General features: G+C 56.6%; 1 protein-coding gene across 11 annotated transcripts in view; it reads right to left on the bottom strand.

Moving 5' to 3' along the window:
* LRPAP1 (LDL receptor related protein associated protein 1) overlaps positions 1-23,659 on the bottom strand; it is a 768,843-nt gene that overhangs the window by 214,518 nt on the left and 530,666 nt on the right. For 2 of the 11 annotated variants that reach the window (XM_050792184.1, XM_050792152.1), the window contains exon 1: positions 9,176-9,179. The exons of 7 other annotated variants lie outside the window; for them this stretch is intronic. The gene's annotated coding sequence lies outside the window, so the exon portion shown is untranslated. Of the gene's footprint in view, positions 1-3,170; positions 3,175-3,664; positions 3,669-9,175; positions 9,180-23,659 lie in introns of those variants that run through there. 2 more of the 11 variants (XM_050792160.1, XM_050792150.1) reach the window with 2 other exon arrangements.

Below are 23,659 nucleotides of genomic sequence, written 5' to 3'. Positions count from 1 at the left end.
AAGCCTTTCTGTCCTCCTGGGACTTGGTTCCTCTTCTTTAAAGGGGAAGATGACATCTCCCTGTCCGTACTGGCTTCACTGCAGAGCAAGTGAATGAAACCACCAGCACCGAAGGGATGGAGGTCCGCAGGGGTTCACACCAGGGAGGGACCAACAGGCCCAGCCCACCTTCACTCTCGAGCACCCGGCCCACCAGTTTCCCCTCACCACCTGCATCTCAGCCCATTCTGCAAGACTCAGTGCAGGATGTCACAGGTGCTGCCTGGAGCCTCTGACCCCGTGATCTCAAACTTGGGATGGAGCCTCCAGCATCCCTGTGTGCCCCAGCAGGACACCAGGCAGTCAGGGGAGCCATGCCCAACCCTCGTGCCGGGACTGCACCCTCCAAGGACCTCATCCAGGGCTGGTGGCAGCTGGCTGGGCCGCAGGCCTCTCAGCCCCTTCTTGGGTCCATGTGCCAGTGGTTTCTTGGGTCACTGCACTGCCACTGTGCTCTCCATTACTCATGAAGCCCAGGCTGTTCAAGCCTCCACCACCACCATTTTGATGCTACAACCCCTTCCCTCAAGTTACTCCCTAGATTTTGTTCTTGTTGTTTGAGACGGAGTCTCACTCTGTCACCCAGGCTGGAGTGCAGTGGCGCGATCTCGGCTCACTGCAACCTCTGCCTCCCAGGTTCACGCCATTCTCCTGCCTCAGCCTCCTGAGTAGGTGGGACTACAGGCGCCCACCATCACGCCCGGCTAATTTTTTGTATTTGTAGTAGAGACAGGGTTTCATCATGTTAGCTAGGATGGTCTCGATCTCCTGACCTCGTGATCCACCTTCCTCGGCCTCCCAAAGTGCTGGAATTACAGGCGTGAGCCACAGAGCCTAGCCTTCTGTTGTTTTAAGAATATGAAAATCGTGTGCAGATTGGGCATGTGTCTCATGCCTGTAATTCCAGCACTCTGGGAGGCTGAGACAGGAGGATCATTTGAGGCCAAGAGTTCAAGACCAGGGTGGGAAACACAGCAAAACCGCAACCTCTAAAAAAAAAAAAAAGTCAGGTATTGTGGCATGCAGTGGTCCTAGCTACTTGGAAAGCTGAAGCTGGAGGATTGCCTGAGTCCAGGAGTTTGAGGCTGCGGTGAGCTATGATTGAGCCACTGCACTCCAGCCTGGGCAACACAGCAAGACCCCATCTCTAAAAAAAAAAAAGAAAAGCTTATGTAAGCTATTGACATTCCCCCTCCACCCACCATCCACAACCGATATACCATTCTATGTACTTACCTACTCAGCCACCTACCTATCCAATCATCCACCTATCCACTGTCCATCTATCCATTCACCCATCCAATCATCCACCCATCCAGCATCCACCATCCATCCTTCCATGCATTCATCCATTCATCCACCCATTCATCTATCCATCCATTCACCCACCCACCCATCCATCCACCCACCCACTACCTTTCCATCCACCTGTCTATACACCCATCCACCCATCTATCTATCCATCTATCCTTCCATCCATTCATCCATCTACCCACTTATCCATCCATCCACTCATTCATCTATCCATCTATCCATCCATTCACCCATCCACTCATCCATCCACCCACCTACCCATCTATCCACCCACCTACCCAACTTTCCACCCACCCATCCAGCTTTCCATCCACCCACCTATTCACCCATCCACCCATCTATCTATCTATCCGTCCATCTACCCACCTATCCATCCATCCATCCATCCAGCCCTCCATCCAATTATTCAACCACAATCCACTCTCCCAGCCTTGCACAATCATTCCCCAGGCTACATACCCACCCACCCACCTGTACATCCCCTCACCCATCCACTCATACATTCAGGCATATAGGATTTATCAGACACCCACCTGCTCCACCTCAGACCAGCTCAGGTCCCAGGCATGCCAGCATGTCTCCAGGCTGCCCGGACTTACATGATTCACATGCTCAAAGGTGAAAACAAAGATCCGGGCCTCAGAACTGCTCATCACATCACGCTCTTGGATCCTAATTCATATCCAGACTTTGGCCGTGGGAGCCCTCTGTGAATGTGTGGCATGGGACTCCCACTGGGACAAGGATTCCAAGGGTTTCGCTGCTAGAATCAGCTATGGGGGATGGGGGGTTGTGGCAGTCATTGAATTGTAGGATGGAAATGGAGGGATCCTAGAAATGCCTGCTCTGACATATACAAGCGGTTTCCACTCAGGTCTTAGGGTTTCCTTCCATGATATTTATTCAGTGAGGAAGTGCTGAGGCCTGCAGTGCCTGGTGCTGGGCTAGGGGTGATGATTCAACAGGAGCAACATGTTCAGGACTACCTCCATCATGGGGCTTGTTTAGGGAGGGGTCCTGCACTCTTGGCCGATTGTCCACACCACGGTCTAGGAGCAAGGCTGCACCCAAAAATGCTGTTTTGTGCTAAGAGGTACCTGGAGGACTGTGAAAAGGAGGCCCCTTCCCACAACCTTCCCAGGTCTGGATGCATTTTGGGGGGAGCAGGAGGTGAGAAGGGCTCAAATTAATAAGCGGTCTCTGTTTGGGGTTGTTCTGGCTGTCCTGGAGTGGGTGAGGGGAGTTGCAGGTACTGTGAAAACCCATCGAGGACCTGGGCCAGGGCCAATGGAGCCCTCCTGGCAGGGGGACAAGCTTCCTGCAGGTCATGGTCAGGACTACACACCCCAGACACCCAGAAGCAGTCAGAATCCTCTACCGAAGGCTTGCGGACTCAGCCTCGTCCGGAGCACCAGTGTGCTCATCCAGGGGAGGAGGCCCAGAGGCCTCCAGCCGTCCTGACCTGAATTTTATTCAACCAAGTTCCCCACTCCACGGTTTGCATGGTGATGATTTCCTAACCCAGTTGCAGAACTTTGAGCTAATTTCTGGGATGCCTCAGGGCTGTCTGCTGCTTGGAAGTCAGAAGGACCAGGACTTCGATCTCTGCTGCACTGAGTCCAAGCCGTGTGACCTTGGGGACGTGGCTTCGTCTCTCTGAGCCACCTGTCCTCAACTCTACAGTGGGACAATAATAGCACCCACCCCACAGGGTGCATGCACATTCGACAAGGGAACATGTGTTCATGGCCAGCCCAGGCTGGGAGGAGGGGTCTCCTCCCTCTCCTCCCCTTTTCCCCTCCTGCAGCCCCCCTCCTCCCCGTCCCCCAGATGGGAGTGTGCAGGTCCAGCTCCCCCAGAACGCTGACAGACTGGGGCAGGCTTGGACTCATTGTTGTCTGAAGCCTTAAGTCTTGGCTAACATAATTAGGATAATTCCAGAGATGAGTTCTGAAATCTCGGGGAAGAGGAATAGGCGAGGGGAGTGAGCTGCCCTCCCAGCCTGCTTCACTGAGTGTGTTAAATGGCAGCTCCATGATTTACCTTCCTATTTACAGAGTAAGCCTCAGCGCCAGGAAGCCCTGTGTGGCAGCGGCCGCAGGACACAAGAAGAATGAGGTGTCGGGTGAGGAGCGCTGCTGGCGTGGATAGGGATGGGCCTGGCTGTGGGTCCTCGCGGGCCTCTGGGCATGTCTGGGTGCACTTGGTGCTGGGTGGCTCATCACAGCCTGTAGTGGCCCCACTGCCTGGTCACTGCAGCCCCTCACCCACTCCTCCTGCTGAACTGTAGGGGCCGCCCTCAGCCCGCTGGCCCCGTCTGCCCCAGCTCCCTCTGGGCCTCTCCCCTGTCTGCTGGAGCCCAAGGCCTTCCTCAGAGGTCCCAGGCGTTCCCAGGGCAGACTGCCCCTCCTTGGACGGGCTTGCTGTTCTGTGACCCCCGACACTGGCTGCCAAGCCACCCCAGATGCCACGCAGGCCACGCTCCTGCAGGACACTGGAAGGGATCCCAAAGTGTTCATGATAACAACGGCCAGCTCTCCCATGGGGCCCACCATGTGCTGGACGCTGTGCCAGAAACCTTTGCATTCTTCAGTTCATCTGAGCCGCACCCCGTGGGACCAAGATGAGCCCCATTTTGCAGATAAGGAGCCTGGAGCTTGGAGGGCGAGGCTGATGGTCATGGAGGGTGTCATGAGACCGGGGAGTCCCACTGGGCCAGCAGGATGGAGCCGCCGTTCTCAAGCCTCAGTCGGTGTCTGTCCTCCTGTGCTCGTGTCCAGGTACGTGAGCCAGAAGGAGGTCCCCACGAGCTGTCTTCTGCCCAGCCCTGTTGGGCATCCACCCTTCACGTGCGGGGAGCAGACAGCAGGGGAGATGATGAGTGACTGCCATGAAAACGGTCACCAGGCACAGCATCCAGGCCACGCGCCAGAGCTGGCATCTGAGGATGGCAGGGCCACACATCCATGGCCACTGTTGCCGGTGACACACACTCCCTTGGGATCCTGGGGGATGGACCAACCCTGAAAGCACCAGCCTGGGCCTGGTTTCCTTGAGCTGCCATCCCTGCTGGTCCACAACACAGTCCTGGTGGACGCAGGTCTCAGCCCCAGTCTTTTACCCAGAGAAACAATGGAGTTATCACACCTGTGGGGCTGTGTGCACCTTCTCCGTGTGTGAAATTGGCTGCAGCAGCCTTGGGAAACTGATCCACCCCTTGGGAAGGCTCTATGCAGCCACATTGCAGATGGGGCTCAGAGAGGCAGGGTGACTCGCCCCAGGGCACCCAGCTTCAATGCGGCCGAGCCCCTCCTGTCTCCAGGACAGGATATTGGGATCCAGTCTTTGTGCACCTTCTCAGCCCCTTGAGTGCCCCCCTCTTTCTCTTGGTGGGCACCACCATACCTGTGCCCTCCACACAGGCCCCAGAGAAGCTTCCCCAACCCTTGCTGAGCAAGCACCTCTGCTTTGTCTCCCACTCACATCTCGTGGTGCCAGTGCAGGTCACACGCATCACCTCGCCTCTTTCCTGGTCCTGCTCCCTTCCCCTTTCCCCTTGCTCTCCCAGGCTGTGCTTCTCCTACTGAGTATCAGTACCTTAATCTTTGTGCCAGGCTCTGATTTCTCGGCAGCTGGATTCCTCTGCGTTCCCATGGCCTCCCTGCTGGTTTTCTTGCTCCCCCAAGGCCGGGGGTTCCTTCTACTGAAATTTGTCCCCTGAGATCTGAAGATGTTAGGAAAACACGATTTGACGCGTTGGCCAACACTGACTGAGGTATGTTTGTTCACGTGTTCTTTCATTTATTCATCCAAATGACGATGGTTTGGGTGTTCTGGGAGGTAGATGCTGAGACGGGGAGGCATCCTGGGGGAGACGCTTGTGGGAGACAAAGGGAAGGGTGGCAGGTGAGGGGGAGGGAGCACGCCTTTTCAGATGTTGAGGGGGAGGGAGCACGCCCTTTCAGATGGTGAGGGAGAGGGAGCACGCCCTTTCAGATGTTGAGGGGGAGGGAGCACACCCTTTCAGATGTTGAGGGGGAGGGAGCACGCCCTTTCAGATGGTGAGGGGGAGTGAGCACGCCCTTTCAGATGTTGAGGGGGAGGGAGCACACCCTTTCAGATGGTGAGGGGGAGGGAGAACACCCTTTCAGATGGTGAGGGGGGAGGGAGCACGCCCTTTCAGATGTTGAGGGGGACGGAGCACACGCTTTCAGATGTTGAGAGCCCTTTCAGATGTTGGGCTCTCAAAGAGCATGCCCTTTCAGATGTTGAGGGGGAGGGAGCACACCCTTTCAGATGGTGAGGGGGGAGGGAGCACGCCCTTTCAGATGATGAGAGGGGAGGAAGCACATCCTTTCAGATGGTGAGGGGGGAGAGAGCCGCCCTTTCAGATGGTGAGGGAGGAGGGAGCACACCCTTTCAGATGGTGATGGGGGAGGGAGCACACCCTTTCAGATGGTGAGGGGGGAGGGAGCACACCCTTTCAGATGGTGGGGGGGAGGGAGCACACTCTTTCAGATGGTGAGGGGGGAGGGAGCACACCCTTTCAGATGATGAAGGGGGAGGGAGCACACCCTTTCAGATGTGAGGGGGGAGGGAGCACACCCTTTCAGATGGTGAATGAGGAGGGAGCACACCTTTTCAGATGGTGATGGGGGAGGGAGCACACCCTTTCAGATGGTGAGGGGGGAGGGAGCACACCCTTTCAGATGGTGGGGGGGAGGGAGCACACCTTTTCAGATGGTGAGGGGGGAGGGAGCACACCCTTTCAGATGGTGATGGGGGAGGGAGCACACCCTTTCAGATGATGAGTGGGGAGGGAGCACACCCTTTCAGATGGTGAGGGGTGAGGGAGCACACCCTTTCAGATGGTGAGGGGGAGGGAGCACACCCTTTCAGATGGTGAGGGGGGAGGGAGCACACCTTTTCAGATGGTGATGGGGGAGGGAGCACACCCTTTCAGATGGTGAGGGGGGAGGGAGCCACCCTTTCAGATAGTGAGGGGGAGGGAGCCACCTTTCAGATGGTGAGGGGGGAGGGAGCACGCTCTTTCAGATGGTGATGGGAGAGGGAGCACGCCCTTTCAGATGGTGGGGGGGAGGGAGCACACCCTTTCAGATGGTGAAGGGAGAGGGAGCACGCCCTTTCAGATGGTGATGGGAGAGGGAGCACGCCCTTTCAGATGGTGGGGGGAGGGAGCACGCCCTTTCAGATGGTGGGGGGGAGGGAGCACACCCTTTCAGATGGTGAGGGTGGAGGGAGCACGCCCTTTCAGATGGTGAGGGGGGAGCCGCCCTTTCAGATGATGAGGGGGTAGGGAGAAGCTCTTTCAGATGGCAAGGGAGGAGTGAGCACGCCCTTTCAGATGGTGAGGTGGGGGGGAGCCGCCCTTTCAGATGGTGAGGGCGAGGGAGCATGCCCTTTCAGATGGTGAAGGGGGGGAGCCGCCCTTTCAGATGGTGAGACGGGCCTGGCACCTGGGAAAGGAGGGGGAGGCCGAGGAGGACAGGCAGGATGGGGAGGACGGAGAGGATGAGGGGAGCTCAGATCCTTGTGCAGCTGGGGGAAGTCTCAGCCAGTGGCGGTTGCTCCAAAGTAAAGGCTGCCATAGATGGGTCCAGTGTGGGTTGGAGAGGATGAGCCCTTTTACCCCTGTCTGCTCTGACACTGCCCACAGCTGCCAGGGAGGTGTGTGGCCTTGGCTCAAGAGCTGAAGCAAATCTTGTAAGCAGTGCTGCTGGGGACTGGGGGCTGGCGGCTGTGCACCTGCTGTCTCTGGAGGGAGAGCTGAGCGGCCCCATATCGCTGCCCTGTAACCACGCATCCAGCACTTGGGACTCCCACAGGGATTAGACCGCACCCAGCCCTGCTTCTAGAAGCCCCACCTGGAATACTCATCCAGGGAGCAGAGAGCCGGGAAGCACCGGCCGGGAAGGTGGCTCGTCCAAACTCTGGAAGCGGCTGATCTTCCAGGGCTTCTGCCTCAGTGGCCCTCCTCTGACAATCGTGCCTGCCCATCCCCCACAGTGGCCTTGCCGGGCCCTTCCTGGCTCTGCTTCTGCCCCGTCCAGGGGAATCTGAGCTCTGCCAGGTTTCCATGGCCACAGCCTCTCTGCTCTGGAATTTGCGAGTCCAGCACACCGCGGTGGGGGGTGGAGAAGGCTGTGCCTCCTGTCAGGAGGTGTGGAGGGAGGTCACGTCTGACCGCGCTCCGCATTCCAGTGGAATTCTAACTCAGGGTGTATGGGGAGGTACACGGAAGGTTCCGGTCCTCCTTGCCGGGGGGCTTCAGATGCAGAGTGGCAGTGGGGACCCCGGAATGAAGGGGGTCCTGCTGCGGGTTTGCCGTGTTGCTGGCGATGGCCGCCCACCCCGATTTTGCAGGTGTGGGGCCTGGCTTGCAGGGGGCCTGTGTCCAGGGTCACGTGAGGCCAGCCTGGCCTGTTCCTGCTCCCGCTCTGTGTCACTGGTGGCGTCCCCAACCCCACGTGCCAGCTCTGCAGCTCCTGGAGTGGCCAGGAAGCTTCCAGATCTGCATCCCCTAGGAGTTCCGTTGGGGTCTTCAGTGAGCTCCCTGGCTTCTTAGCACCCCCACCATGCTTTTCCCACAGCCCTGTCATGCCTCTCTCAGGAGCCCGCAGCAGAACAGTTTGACATTTTGGGGAAAAAAACTGAGAAAATGAGCATCAGAAACGTACTCGGTGGTGACGCCTGCTGCTCTGTCTCCCACCAGCAAAGCCTGTGCTGTCTGCAGCGTTTGACTGGCTGGTGTGGAGCTGCTCCGTCCCGTCTGGTCAAGAGCAGGCTTGAGCCCATCAAGGTCCGGGCGTGCTTTGCTGGGTGAGAAAGAAGGTGGGAGCAAACCCCTTGGGCAGAGGTGAAGGAGACCCGCACAGACGCCCCGTCCCCAGTGCAGCCGTCCTCGCCCCCTGTGGAGCTTCTTGGCCATGAATTGACTTTTCAGAGGCTGCCTGTTTCCCCGCCCAAGGTCTGCCACATGGCGGGCAGGGATCTGTGAGGCTGGCTGTTTGTGCCGGTTTCCCCAGAGCCAGGCCGGGCCTGGCCCACAGCAGGAGTTCTGACCTGTTTGTTCAATGAATGAATGTAGGAATGAATGAGTGAGACCTTGTGCCAGCCCCTGGTGTTGGTGCTTTCAGACCATTCCCTCTCACAGCCCTTGGACAGGGCGTCATTACCTGGCCCTTGATGTCACCACGTGGCCCTTGAGGACACCAGTGGTGGAAATGAGGTACGATGAGGAGTATCACAAAGTTGCCCCAAACCTACTTTGAGCTATGACGGCAACACCGAGGCTGCTGCTTTAAGGGACACCCCAGAACTTGAGCATCCCACTGTGGTCATCCTGGGGCCACCAGGGCTGGGGCTGTCCAGGGCTGGCGCCGTTTACCCCTGTCCCTACCCTGTGGGTCCTCATCCCAGCTTGCCTTAGGCCAGTGCCCTCACCAACACAGCCCGGAAGTCATGCTGGGGTCTTCGGATGTTGTCTGTACAGGGCAGTCCCAGAGCTGGGAAATGACGGGGTCATATTTGTGGACAAGTTTCTTCCTCCTCACCCCAAACCAGAGCCTGTGGCAGGGAGAAGGACAGAGCCAGCCCACCCTGCCTTCACCTCCCCAACACCCTCTGCTTCTCCCCATGGCCCAGCCACCTGGTGCACATCCTTGCCCTGGTGTGCCCAGCAAACTCCTACACAGACATCAAAATCCAGCAGGCCCCCGCCCCCGACTCAGGGTAAGGACTAGGTCTTCTCTCCCCTGCTCTCTCTAGCACGGGGAGGATGTGATATACTGAGGGACAGGATCCCCCCTTTTACAGATGGGGAAACTGAGGCCACACCTACAGCAATAATCTCCAAGTTGCATAAACCCTGGCAGCTGGTGCTGGAATTTGGGGCCCTAATTCCAAGCCTGCTGTGGTCCCTTCCCGACCACGCTGCTTGGTTGTATGTGCCAGCCTGGCCAGGCCGTGGTCCCCCATGATCCCAACACACGTCTACAGGTTGCTGTGCCAGTGTTTTGCGATGTGGCATACATCGGCAGTCAGCTGACTTTAAGGAAAGGAGACGGCCTTGCATAGCCTGAGGCAGCCTCATCCAATCCATTGGGGCCTTCAGAGCAAACTCTGCGGCTACGTGGAGGAAGCAGGAATTCTGCCTGGAGACTGTGGTGTAGAAACCTTGCCTGGGTCTGCAGCCTGCTCTGCAGGGAGATCTTGCCAGCCTCCACAACTGCTGAGCTGTTTCCCTAAAATCCGTGTCTGAACACGGACCTCTCTCCTGTCGGCTCTGCTTCTCAGCAGAGAATGCTGACTGGCACATCAGCCAGGACCTCTCGCAGTTGTGGCCCCTGTGACCCTCGCCTCGCTCCCATCATCCTGTCCAGTCTCCCGCTCTTCCTCCTCTTCCCACCCCCGAGTCCCCGTCCCCAAGCAGAGCTCCAAGACAGTCCCAGCAGCACTGCCCACTACTGCCTCTGAGCAGCATAGCCACCGTGGGGCCAGGCCAACCCTGAGGCAGTTAGAGCAGGGCAGGCCCACAGGGCCAGAGTTGCCTGGTCACGGGGGCCGCATGACTTGGGGCAGGGGTCGAGAGTACAGGCCTTGGAGCTGGCCCCCGCCCAGGTTCAAACCCCGGCGTGGTCACTTGCTTTCTGCATGGCTTCCGGCATGTTGCCTCAGTCCTCTATGTGCCCCTGTAAACTACAGATGGTGTTGCCTCAGTGTGTTGCCTCAGTCCTCTGTGTTCCCCTGTCAACTACAGATGACTCACAGGGGCTGCAAGCCAAGTGGCCGGAACTGTGGCTGGTGTGTGGTGTGTGCGTCCCAGGAATATCAGGGCTGCAATGATCACTGTGCAAAGTCCCACTGAGCCGGGTTCAAAGCCCACATGCCCCTCACTCCCTGTATTCAGGGCTCTCAGGAGACAGAACCAATAGGACGGATATGTATAGAGAGACAGCAAGAGATTGAGTGTCAGCAATGGGCTCACCGGACCCTGGAGGTGGACAAGCCCTGAGATCTGCAGTTGGCGAGCTGGAGACCCGGGAGAGCCGACGGTGCAGTCTAGCCTGGAAGCTGGCAGGCCGGAGACGAAAACCCAGGAGCGGCTAATGGTTCAGTGCAGGCTGGAAGGTCAGCGAAAAACCGGCTCGGCAGTCAGGCAGCAGGAGCTCCCCTTACTCAGCCTTTCTGCTCTGTTTGGGCCTTCAACTGATTGACTGAGGCCAGTCTGCTCTCCCACACTGGGGAGGGCCATCTGCCTGACTCAGTTTACTCATTCCAATGTGACTCCTATCCAGGGGCACCTCATAGATACCGCCAGAGTCATGTTGGACCAAATATCTGGACACCTTGTGGCCCAATCAAGTTGACATGTAAAATTAACCACCACATTCACAAACCCAAATTGGAAGCCGCCACCACCGCTGTGGGCCTCATGCTGCAGTGTTGCCTCAGTTTCCCTGGCCACACAGTGAAGGGCACACTGCGTGACTCCAGCACGGGCCCCTGCACCCCTGGGATCAGCAAACGGCAGGAATGACTGCTCCAGCAGTGAGAGCTGAGGCGGGGTCACAGCAAGCCACGGACACAGACCTGGCTCGGACTGCCACGGCACTACCCCGGGCTCTGCCCAGCGCCTTCCCTGTTCTGTGCCGCCTGGGCATGTCCAGCAGTCTTGATGTGTATCGTGTCTGTGGGGTGTATGTGTGTGTGTACATGCGTGTTTGTGTGTGCCATGTCTGTGGAGGGTATGTGTGTGTGCATGTATGCGACGTGTGGACATGTGTGTGAGTCTCTGTGTGTGTGTGCATGTGTGTTTGTGAGTGCATGCCATGTCTGTGGAGGGTGTGTGTGTGTGCATGTGTGTGATGCATGGGTGTCTGTGTGTCTCTGTGTGTATCTGCATATGTGTGTGTGCATGCATGTTCGTGTGTGTGTCATGTCTGTGGAGGGTATGTATGTGTGCATGTGTGTGATGTGTGGGTGTGTGTAGCTCTACTTCTGCACGTGTCTCTGTGTGTGTGCATGTGTGTGAGTGTATGTCATGTCTGTGGAGGGTATGTGTGTGCATGTGTGATAAGTGGATGTGTGTAGGTCTCTGTGTGTATCTCTGGATGTGTCTGTGTGTGTGTGCATGTGTGTTTGTGAGTGCATGCCATGTCTGTGGAGGGTGTGTGTGTGTGCATGTGTGTGATGCATGGGTGTCTGTGTGTCCCTGTGTGTATCTGCATGTGTGTGTGTGCATGCATGTTCGTGTGTGTGTCATGTCTGTGGAGGGTATGTATGTGTGCATGTGTGTGATGTGTGGGTGTGTGTATCTCTACTTCTGCACGTGTCTCTGTGTGTGTGTGCATGCATGTTCGTGTGTGTGTCATGTCTGTGGAGGGTGTGTGTGTGCATGTGTGATAAGTGGATGTGTGTAGGTCTCTGTGTGTATCTCTGGATGTGTCTGTGTGTGTGTGCGTGTGTGTGAGTATATGTCATGTCTGTGGAGGGTGTGTGTGTGAGCGTGTAATGTCTGAATGTGTGTGTCTCTGTGTGTGTGTGCATGTGTGCTTGTGAGTGTATGTCATGTCTGTGGAGGGTGTGTGTGTGACCGTGTGATGTGTGAATGTGTGTCTCTGTGTCTCTCTGTGTGTGTGCATGTGTGCTTGTGAATGTATGACATGTCTGTGGAGGGTGTGTGTGTGACCGTGTGATGTGTGTGTGTCTCTGTGTGTGTCTTGTGTCTATGGAGGGTGTGTGTGTGCGCATGTGTGTGTCTCTGTGTGTCAGTGTGTGAATGCACACAGCTGTGATCAGGTTGGAACGACTTGCTTGGAGCCATAAGCTTACCTTGAATTCAGAGTTGGTGATTTTGACCCATACTTGAACTCCACATTTTCCAGTTCACTAGCCTTGTGTTTTTTTTTTTTTTTTTTTTTTTAAGTAGTTTCCTGACTTTGATCAACAACAAGCTAACTAACAACTGGAAAGAACGAGGAAAGGCCGTGGCCGGTGCAAATCAGAAACGAATGCTGCACGAGGCTCTCGAGTTACACATGGGCTTTAAAACAGAAGCTGGAGGAAGTATCAGGAAAGGTGGGTGGGCTGGGGCTTCTCACCTTGGAGGCTGCCCTTCCTGGAGTCAGTGAGGGGCATCTCTGAGCTGTCGTTCCTGGGTCTGGGGGCCAATGGGGGCAGGGCCCAGGAGCCAGGCCTCCCCACGAGCCATGTTGCTGACAATTCCATCCACTCCGGCAGCCCAGCAACCCCATACGGTGGTGAGACTGCATCGCCGCCCCTCCTGTACAGAGGGGGCTGGGGCTCGGGAGACTTGGGAGCCTGTCACGGTGAGCTCGGAAATGGCAAAGCCAGGATTTGGCTAGGATGGTTGATCCCAGGCCTGGGCCTGCTCCCATATCTCATGAGGGCATCTCCCCACTGGACGCACAGCCTGTTCCCTCTGACTGAATTGCTCTTCCCTACCCTTGCCACGTCTTTTTTTTTTTTTTTTTGAGGCGGAGTCTGGCACTCTTGCCCATACTGGAGTGCAGTGGCCCGATCTCAGCTCACTGCAAGCTCCGCCTCCCGGGTTCCCGCCATTCTCCTGCCTCAGCCTCCCGAGTAGCTGGGACTACAGGCGCCCGCCACCTCGCCCGGCTAGTTTTTTTGTATTTCTTAGTAGAGACGGGGTTTCACCGTGTTAGCCAGGATGGTCTCGATCTCCTGACCTCGTGATCCGCCCGTCTCGGCCTCCCAAAGTGCTGGGATTACAGGCTTGAGCCACCGCGCCCGGCCCCCTTGCCACGTCTTTGCTGAGAGCTCTAGAAAACAGAGCCTGAGGCGTGGATTAAGTGCTGAGGATTTGTTTGGGGAGGGAAGGGTACAATTTCAGGGCAGCAAGAGGGAGGAAAAGGGAGGGGAGTCAGGGAAAGGCGGAAATGACACAGGTGACTGCTGGGCGAGGCGTGGTCCCTGGAGCAGCCAGAGCTCATGGGATGAGGACGTGCCATGCCCAGCACAGCCCCTCAGGAGGACAGGGAGGACGCCCTCCAGCTCCCATTGCCCACGCGGCTCTCTTCCTGGGGAGTTGATGCCAGGCTGCATCACCAGCCCCTCTGGTAGATGCTGGGAAATGCACTCCTGTGCCCGGTGGCCCGGCCCTTAGACAGAATCTGGTAGTAGAGGAAGGATCTGGAGATTCTGGGGCGGGAGATGGGTCAGCCCTAGGCCAAGAGGCCACAGTTTCCTGCTCAGCAGTGTTAGAAGCAAGGATACAGCAGAGTGGCTGGGGGTTCACGAGACACGGTTTTCCCCAACAGGCTAATTTCAACTCAGCCTCCCTGGCCTGGCTGTCCTGGAACTGACCTTGCACTAACCCAGAACCCCACAGGATGACCTTATTTGGAAATAGGGTCTTTGCAGCATTGAGGTTGTACTGGATGAGGACCAGCCCTTGCCCCGTGACAGGTATCCTTAGAAGAAGAAGAGGTGGCACAGTGGCACGGATGGCACAGATGCAGACAGGGAGGCCCTGGGACCACAGAGGCAGAGATGGAGTGGTGCGGCTGGGAACCCAGGCAGAAAAGATCCTCCCTGGAGACACCCCAAATCCAAACTTGTAGTCCCCAAGGCCGTGCGGGAGGGAATTGCTGCTGTTTCGAGCCCCCCCCCCCCCCGGTTTGTGGGTCTCTGTCATGTGTGGCTTTCTTTGGTCTGGGATTGCCCCAAACAGGGCTTCGTTCCCAGGAGCGGCCATTGCCCCTGTCGGGCCCTCCTTCAGGCTGTCAGACGTGTTCACCTTTCCTTCCATTCCTGACCAGGGCCTAGTGGCTGGCCCTGGAGACGAGGCGGTTCCAGGTCCCCCCCGGGGTTTGGTTCCTGTCCTGGGTAGGTCTGTTTAGGGGAGCAGTGGGTGGGGGCCCTCCAGGGGCATCTGGGGCTGAGCCCGGCCTACTGTTCTCTGTCTTCCAGCCAAGCTCAGCCGCCTCCACTGGGCCAGGCTCTGTGAGTTGCAGTCACGGACTGGGGGAGACGGAAGCGAGGGAGGGAGCGTGCCAGGAGCGTGTCTCCAAACAGATGTGTGTCCTGCTGGGGGACCTTGGCCCTGGGGCTTGGGCTCTGACGCTGAAGGTAGTTGCAGCAGCCGCCCTGCTGCCCACATCTGCTGGGGAGCGTTTGTGAGCCAGAAGCAAGGCTTGTTCTGCAAATAGCTGTCAGGAGCATCCTGTGTCCTGGGGACCCCGGCGGGATGAGTGGGGACACCATGAGGCCACTGCTCTGAATGAGGGGTGCCCAAGACCAGTAACATGTAGGGGCACCTGGTCCAGCCACGGGGTCAGAAAAGGCCTTCCCAAGGTGATGCTGGAACTCGGTCTTGAAGTTGAAGTGGAAATTTTCTGTATGAAGGGGGAGGAAGGTGTTACAGGCGAGAAAACAGCATGAACAGTGCCTAAGAGGACTTCCTGGCCCTCCCGGGACCCCACCTGTGTCATTGTGATGGGTGATGTTAGGGGTCAACTTGACTGGGTCACTGGGTGCCCAGACATTCGGTGAACCCTGGTTTCTGGGAGTGTCTGTTGCGGGTTGGTGGACTGAGTAAAGCGCGTCCAGCCCCTTGGACAAAAGCTGGAGGAGGGAGCAATCTGCAGTCTCTGCCTGGCTATCGGCTGGGACATCGGTCTCCTGCCTTCCAACAGGGACTTCACCGGCACCCCTGGGCCTCCAGCTTGCAGACGGCAGAGCGTGGGACTTCTCTCCCTCCATCATCACGTGACCCAATCCCTGTGAGCTCTCTCTCTCCCTCTCCGTAGCTGTCTGTCTCCCTTTGGTTCTGCTTCTCAGAAGAACCCAGACTACTAGTGGCCATAATAATATTGAGCACAGACATAGGAACACACAGACCCCTGGGCCCACTCCGGGCCCCCTGGATAAGCACTGCTGGAGCAGGGGCCTGGGAATCTGCATTGTGGCAGGTATGCCCTGCAGGTTCTCACCAAAGCTAGCACCCATAACTCCACATGTCACAGGTGGCCACCCTCACCCCTGAACCTGGAATTCTGACTCTGCCAGGTGCCCCCTCTGACGTTCCTTTGTGACCTGGTTGGGGTGTCGTCTGAGCCCATGGGGAGCCGGCCCCAGCTGTGCTCACCACTCGGCAACTGTCCGGCGGGGGCTTCTCGTTGCACATCGGGGTAGGGCTGTGTGCTGGGGGTGGTGGCTCTTTCCCGTCGAGTCTCACACAGAGCCCCCAAAGCCAATGGAGTGGGCTCCTCTGTCACCAGAGAGGACCTGCCCTGCCCGGTGTTCTACGACCCCAGGCATGTGCCAGGGCCCCTGGCAAGACGTGGGATAAGTACAGTGTTGTCTCAGAATCCCCATCTTCAGTTGCTCCTGGAAACGGGAGCTCGGGGCCCAGCTCTAGCTGCTTAGGGAAAATGTCCCAGGAGTTGCAGGCCCCGGAACAGGTGGATTTCTGAAATACCCACCCTGCACATCAAGAACCCTGCCCAGCCACCCCAAAACCTTCTCAGACTCTGAATGGGGACCTGCCAGGCCGTCCCCAGGGGTCAGCTCCCCAGCCTTGGTAACAGCTCCACCTTCTCCAGAGGACACCTCCTAAGGCATGGGGATGCAGCCAGCCAGGTGGAGAGAGGGTCCAGGGGCTGGCCGCAGCCTGGGGAGACCCAGTGTGTCCCCTTCTCTCTCAGGACTGTAGGCTCCCGTCCGTAGAATGGGCAGGGTAGGGGTTAGGGCTGGACATTCTCAGGATGCTCCATGGTGACTTATGGACCCGGGCAGTGGGATGCTAGGGCCCTTGGGAGGAAGATGGACATCAGGGATGCCGGGCCTCTGCCCCCAGGAGCAGCCCTGTGCTGAGAAAGTGTTTCTGGCAGCCGCGTCTCCAAACGCTCTGGCTATTGGTTAACAGAGGTGTTCTGCTGTGCAGGGCTGGAGTATGAAACAAGGTACTGTGTGCCGTGCCTGCCAGGCCTGGGCCTTGGCAGGAGCTCAGACAACAGGTGAACCCCAGGTGGGCATCAGGGCTTGCCAAGCAGATGTTGGCTGAGGGGTTTGGGGAAGTGCCTATTTCTGCTTTCAGCATCCTAAGTAAGTGGCCTCTGCCCTCTGACTCAGAAATGCCGAGTCAGCATTCCTCCCTCCACGGGGACAGAGACCTCAAGGTGTTTTGGAAAATCCCATTTTTAAAGCAATTTGTGCAATTTCTTTCCAATCCTGAATCTAGGAGGATTCACAGGAGTGGGAGAGGGCCCCGCAGAATCTCACACCAGACAGAGTCCATTAAACAAATGAGTTGTCATCCCGGACCCCATCCTTCTGGGCTTCCAGCCTCAGATGTCCCACCAGCACTGTCCTGGCCATCCTCCCACCCCCGGGCCCAGGCTGGCTCTACTGTGTGCCCAGACAGCAGCTCTGCCCCATCTGGCTAGACTGACCCGGGCTCCCTCCACCAGCCCTCCACCAGGCCAGGCAGGGCTCTGATAACTTCCTCCTCTACCCCCTCCGAGCAGGTCTGGCCCCGCATCAACTGGAGTGGGGTCCCAGCATCGACCTCCAGTGGTGGGTCGGGGCCTGAGTGCAGGGCGGTGGGGGCTCTGGGGAGGCCCTGCCCTAAATGCTTTGCTCTTTCCAGACGGAAACCACATGACCAATTTCCAAATCAGCAGGTTCCTGTTTATATAGTTTTTTATTTCATGGAAACATTACGTTAAGTACATAATTTAAAAAGCCAACTCATTCTCCCAGGTTTATCCTAAAAGGCATCCGTCTCTCACCCTCCTCCTCTCCCACCATGAGCTCACTCCCCTGGGAACCACTCCTTTCAACTTTTCATCGTTTCTGTTTTTGTTTGCTTCCACTAGTATTTTTCTCTAGATTTCCAAGTGGCATGTTTAATCTGCTGCTGATTTCAGATTTTAGATACCACCTCTTGACTTCCGACTATGACAGACAGCACTGACTTCTCCCAGAGCCTCATCCCCGCTTCCTCCCCACCTCCCCATCCAGGAAAACCAGGTTTGGGATCTAATTACTGTTCAAATATTAATCAATACATCAGCGTGTTGATTAAATCTTTTAAATTCGGTTTAAGCAACAAAGCAATTCGTTACTTAAACCCTTGCTGTGACCCGTCACATTTTTCATCCCCTCCCCATGGCCGACCACAGTCCCTACCCCTGGTGCTCCTTTCCATGTGTGTCCTCTCACTGTGCCCCTGCACTTCTCCTCGCTCAGTTCTCTGTGTTCCCCTTACTAATTCTAGCCCTGAACTTCTCAACAAAGCAGTGACCTTATTCTCTTTCATGTCAGGTACAGCAGGTGGCTAGTCCCACAGCACGTGGCTCATTCTGCCTGCTTCTCTCTCTGGGAGCCCCTGTCTTGGACATCTCTTCTTTCTCCTGCTCTAAGCTGCTCCACTGTCACCCTGGGAGAACGTCCTGTCTCTTCCCTATGATGAACCCCACTTTCTAGGTCTTGTGTCTTCCTTTATATTGTTTTGTTTCTTTGTGCGGTGGTGCACATCACAGGAGCAACATGGAGGAGGTCCTGACCCAGGGGTGTGGGCAATAAACTCTGAGTAAATGGAGAATCTTTGTTCATAGCTGGTGCCGTGTGGATAGCAGGGCTGGGTATAGAATTCTAGGAGGGGGTGGGCGTGAACCTTCTCAGCTCCTCTCTCTCCCAGCTACGGAGGGTGGCCACTGAGAAGCTGGAATCCATTCTGACTCCATCCTGTTTGTGACCTGTTTCCACTTTACCCCTGAAAACTGTATTCTTGGTGCTATAAAATTGCACATGAATGCACCTTCGTGCCTCTGTATTTGTGCCTCGTACTGGACGCTGGAGGTCCTTGTGGTCTTTGTTCTGGGATAGGTGTTAGTTATCCCTGTGAACACTCCTCCTTCCACAGTCACCATCCTCTCCTTCAGAAATGCTTTTGTTCACTGCTGGCTCTTCTGGGGTCGTCCTCCAATTCCCACGCCTCCCCCGTCCATCTCCACACTTGTCTCTCAGTTCTCTCGCTGTCCCGCAGTGTGTTCTCACTTTCCCTGCTCTGCTCTCTACAGTCATTTAGTAATATGCAGGCATTGGGGCTGAATGTTCATTTTCTATGGGGATCTGTTGTGTCTTATTTTCTGAATGCATGGTCTTCTCTCAGGTCTTTGAGGTTCTCTTTTTTTCTTGGGTAAGGGAGTCTCTCTCTCTCTTTGCTCCCAGTTCCTCTCTCATTTGGATGTCAGTGTCTTTCATGTCAGTGGTCTTCTCTAACGTTGGTGATCTGTGGTTCTACTGTATGTAAAAGACAGGCTCCGTGACACACTTGCCTGATGATCTGGCTCTGAGCTGCCCCCAACCCCGAACCCACCCAGCGGGGCCTGGCACCAAGCAGGCTGTGTGTGGACCGACTGTGGCCTCCTCCCACCCTCAGGGCTCTGTGCACGGGGTGAATGTGCTTTGCAGTGGTGTTTATGATGTTGAAACGCTGGACCAGCCTAAATGTGCTTCAATAGGGGACCCATCTCATGCGTTTGGGTCCATCCTGACCAGGAATTCCATCCAACTGAAAGTGATGGGCCAGGTCTAAGTCCGTTGCCAGAAAAAGCCATTCGAGATCTATTACCCAGCAGCAAAAGCGAGTCACAGAGCGTGGAGCAGGCCCAGCTGCGAGAAGGGATGGAGGTGCGTGTTCAGATGCTGGTGTTTGGAAGCGTCTTCATCAAAACTTGACCTGTGACTGTGATGTCTGGGTGGGAGCCTTGGGGTGATTTATATTCTCTTCTTTATAGCTTTCTATAGTATCTTTTTTTTTTTTTTTTAAACTAGAAACAGATATTGGCTTTATAAAGCCATTTTCATCTTGGATTTTTAAAAGATTGTTCTCTCAAAAGTCTCCTCACTGCCTAAAAACCCATGCCGGCTCCACACTACCTGCCGCCACCAGCTCACAAAAACACACCGTGGTGGGTTACAAAACCCCTCGGCCTTCCTGAGCTCCCAGGCTGCCCGCCCTCATGCTGTGCACAACTGTCCCCAAAGTCACCGTGAGGTTGTGCCCTGGGCCTCTGCAGTACTGTGGACTTCCTCCCTCGCCCTGCCACATTGAGGCTCTGGTGGCTGGCGGCCTACCCTGCCCCGGGCCCTCCCCAGCTCCATCTCGGAGGTGCTACGTGATCCGGGGTCCCCCAAAGTCAGGCTTTCCAGTGCTGCGAGCATTGCCACGGTTTCCATTTTTCTGGTCTTTTCGATGGGGTTGAAACAGGCCAACACATTTAGACAGGAGACAAGTGACGGGTTCCGAGCGTCTGTCCCCAGGGCCGCACGTGGCTGCAGATCCACGGGAGACATATGCTGGGTCTCCCAGGAGGAGTGAACAGAGGGAAGGGCACCTGTGAAGGTGGGAACGGGAAAATCAATATGTGAGGTCAAATTTGTGCTTCTTTTCTGTGTAAGAGGTGGAATAAGCAGGTACTGGAATCATCATGGTCCGTTTAAGTAAACATAGAAATCAGTTTACAGCCACCTTAAACATGGTTTATTTATCTAAGAAACTGGTGCCTTCCTTAACAAGGCAGTACATGGTTGCCTTGGAAAGTAGACACTAATTGTTCAGCCCTCTCGGATTGTAATGTGTATTTGGGTAAACATCTCCCCGCCATTGCTGAAAGCAGTGTTTAAATAGGTGGAGGCAATCCACTGAGCGTTCTTTCTTGGCTGTTTTGAGATGCTCTGGCTGATTGGGAGTTAATTTGTTTTAGATGATTCAGGCCTCTTCTGCCTGAGCCCTGGGAGTAAAAGGTCTCACTTCCAAGACATGAAATTTCCACTCACAGTGTTGAGAGCTGTGGGACGGCTGAATAACAAATGCTATTCAGAACCGGATTTGATTTTGAGGTACCAAGTTTTGTTCTTCAGTGTTATCTGTATCTCCTCCCTCTGCGTTGAAAAGCTGGGAGAAGGAAATGACCCTATTTGCAGCCATGAACCCCATTCCTGCCTGAACCCCGCTCCTACCCGGCTCCAAGGAAGAGTGCGTTCAGGGGCCGTGTAGTCTCGGGGTGGGCCCTGTGCCTCGGTCTTGGGGGGTTCCTCTGCCTGTGCCCCATGGTCCAGCCCAAGTTCTGGTGGGAGTGGGGGCCTGGGGAAGAGACAGGAAGCTCACATTCAGTGATTACATGTTCGGTGATTACCCCAGGAGACCCTGGTCCTGAGGCCACCCAGCACTCTTGTGATAGCTTAGAGTCTGAGGAGCTAAGAGGAGGTACCTTGCCTGAGGGAAGGACAGCTGTGGAGGGGAAGGACGATGCCTGCTGTCTGTCATTCCCGTGGGGCTGGGACCTGGGGGCTGGGTGTGGGAGGGAACTGGGAGAGGTCTCCTTTAGGGTTGGTCAAAGTGGAGGGGCCCTGAAGCCTCTGGGTCCAGCCTCCTGAAGGAATGCCAGTGCCCCAGGGCCGGAGTAGGGTGGCGTGTGGTGCTGGGAAGAGATGGGCTGACCACCGTCTGCCAGAGTTGCAGGAGCTGCAGGGAGGGGGCTGTGGTCTCTACTCACCTGGGTCCCAGGCGGGGGTCCAAGATCGTGGAGCCCGTTCTCCAAATGAGGAAGCCAAAATGGAGTGTTTCTTCCAGAGGGGGAACCAGGCCATTTTTCTTCATCTCCAAGGCTGACAGCTTGGAATGTCCTCTGGGCACAGAGCTCTGGCGGTGCAGGAGACCAGCTTCCTGGGACACATGCCTGGTCTCCACACCTGGGAGGAGGGGGGCAGGGCGGTGGGTCAGACCCAGGCCCCGTGACTGGCAGGGGTAATCCCAGGAATACAGATTCCAGGGCCCCACCTCTGAGTCAAATGCAGCTGATTCGCTGGAGGCATGGCCTGGGAATCTGCATCCTAGCAACTGCCAGAGTCCAGGTGCTTACCTGTCTGAGGGCCCCTGTGGCTTCAGTGCTCACTGCCATGGACAGGTACATGAACCGATACCAAGCTGCCGCATGCAGAAAGTGCCCAGAACCATCAGATGCAGGTGGAGTGCTGCCCACCGTGGTCCTGAGGATGGGGCATGGCCACGGAGGAGGGCAGGGGGGAATCATGGGCAGAGAGCACTCTCCTAGGCAGAGGAAAGACCAGGGGCTCAGGTCCAGAAGTGGGGGCTGGGTGGAGGGTCAGGCAGGGGCTGGGTGGAGGGTCAGGAGGGGGCTGGGCGGAGGGTCAGGTGGGGGCTGGGTGGAGGGTGGGGGGTGTGGACCATTAAGTGGGGGCAGGTGAAGCCTGGGGTTAGTCCATTGGCATAACTGGCTTCTCTTGCAGGGACTAGGGGAGAAGAGGGTTCCTGAAAGGAAGGTGCAGGTGAGAGATGGGCTCTGGGGCATGGGCACAGCAGAGCCTGTGGTGAGGAGTCCGTGGTGAAGGGCCCGTGGGAGGGTCTCCCTGGTCTTGCTGCAACTCCAGTCTGGCTTAGCTGATGCTGCAGATGACCCTGCCCCTTGGGCCCACAGATAAACTCGTCCCTGGGCCTCTGGATTCCAGCTGCAAAGGGCGTCCTTCGGGGCCTGGCTGGGTGGGGAGGAGTGTGCAGGGTGGGCAGAGCCGGGGATGGGCTCAGAGTCCTGGTTCCAGGCCCAGTACCCCTCCCTGGGTCACCCTTCCCTTTGTTCAGGCTGCCCATCCCCCAAAGCCCAGGCCCACTGGTTGAAAGTTCCAGAATTAGAGTCACCTTGCATGGGTCAGTTCTATCTACAGGGAAGCTGCATAACAAACTCTCCAGCACAATGGCTTGCAACAGAAAGTGTTTCTTTCTTGCCCGTGAGTCTGTGAGCTGGCAGGGGCTAGGCAGGGCTCCAGGTGGAGGGTTCTCCTCTGCAATGTGCTTCATCCCTGCTCCCAGGAGCAGGGGACCAGTCAGTCATGCCCTTTCCATGGTGGAGGCTGGGCACTTGTAGAGGGACTGGCAGAGGCAAGAGCTGCCTGGGGCTTGGGCCCAGAATACTCCCGCTGGCAACCCTCCGACCCCACTGCCAAGACAGCTTCGCAGTGGTGCTGTGGGGGCCGGTGGTGACCTTTGCTGAGTGGCCATCTTACGTTCCACCTCCTTGCTTTACGAAGCACCCCTGGTTCCCCGGACCGTGCAGGCACCCACTTCGAGTCCTGTGCCCGTCCCCTGTAATCCTACCCTGGGCTGTGGTCCCTGCTCTCTGCCCAATTCAGGACTGGAGGCTCCCCAAGGTCGGGGCTGCCTGGACCCACTGCTGCCCTATGATGTTGGCACAGGACGGTGCTTCACGAGGAATCAAGGAAGGGAGGGAGGGTGAGGGTGAGACAGAGGCCCCTAGGACCTGCACCTCTCAGCTGCTCTGTCCCTCCCCACAGAGGACGGCCGAGGCGGTCAAGGGGGCAGGAGCGGGCCCTGCCAGCCAGGCCTTGCTTTGGGAGGCAGCCACTTCTCCAAAATGCCTTGTTGTACAGACTTGCTCTTTCTTCTGCTGGGAATCTGAAAGCGCGAACGCTTCCCCTTCCTGGCTTTCCCCACTCCTCCTCAGGCTTCCTGCCCTGGCCTGGAGGTGTGCAGGCTGGCAGGAGGAGGGGCGTCATCACAAAAGGCTGCCCTGCACTCCCCCGCATCTCGAATCTGAATCCGGGAGCACTTGTTGAACAGAGAGGATCAGCCCCCAAAGCAATTCCACCCTGGGCGTGGCACAGAATGACTTGCTTTGATCATGAAATATATGAGCCTGGATCCTAGCACCGCTGAAAGCTCTTCAAAGAGGTAATTGCTTGACTGCAATTATTTTAGGAGGTTTAACTAACTGCATGGGTGCTTTTTAAGAATATTCTTGAGTTTAAAATTCCACCCACGGCCCCCGAGGTTGGGGCTCTGAGTGGCGCCCAGAGGCCTTCGTCCCCCCCACGGTTGGTGCAGCTGTGCCCCAAGAAGGGGGTCTCAGGAAGGGGCTCCGGTGATGCAGCCAGCCCTGCCCAGGAGATGGAAGCCCCCATTGCCAGGAGACAGCTCCCTCGCTGCCACAGTGAGGAGAGCCAGGGTCCCCCTCCTGCAGCTCCAGCCGAGGAGAGCCGGGAGGGAGAAAAAGCGATTTTCTCAGTGACAGGCACTTTTCTGAGCCCTGATTTCCTGAGTGATTAGATGGGGAACGAGGCTTCCTCATCAGGTTCTTGCGAGGATTAACTCAGATAATGCAGGTAAAATGAGGTAAAATGCCTAACACAGGAGCTCACAATGAATTAATCCTCTGGAGACGGCTGCAGCTGTTGTTACCGGGCAGTTCATCTCTGG

The sequence above is a fragment of the Macaca thibetana genome, chromosome 5, assembly GCF_024542745.1.
Source record: "Macaca thibetana thibetana isolate TM-01 chromosome 5, ASM2454274v1, whole genome shotgun sequence".
In the NCBI taxonomy this organism is placed as follows: Eukaryota; Metazoa; Chordata; class Mammalia; order Primates; family Cercopithecidae; genus Macaca; species Macaca thibetana.
Note: the sequence above shows the minus strand (reverse complement) of the source record. Positions and strands in the feature narration are given on the sequence as shown.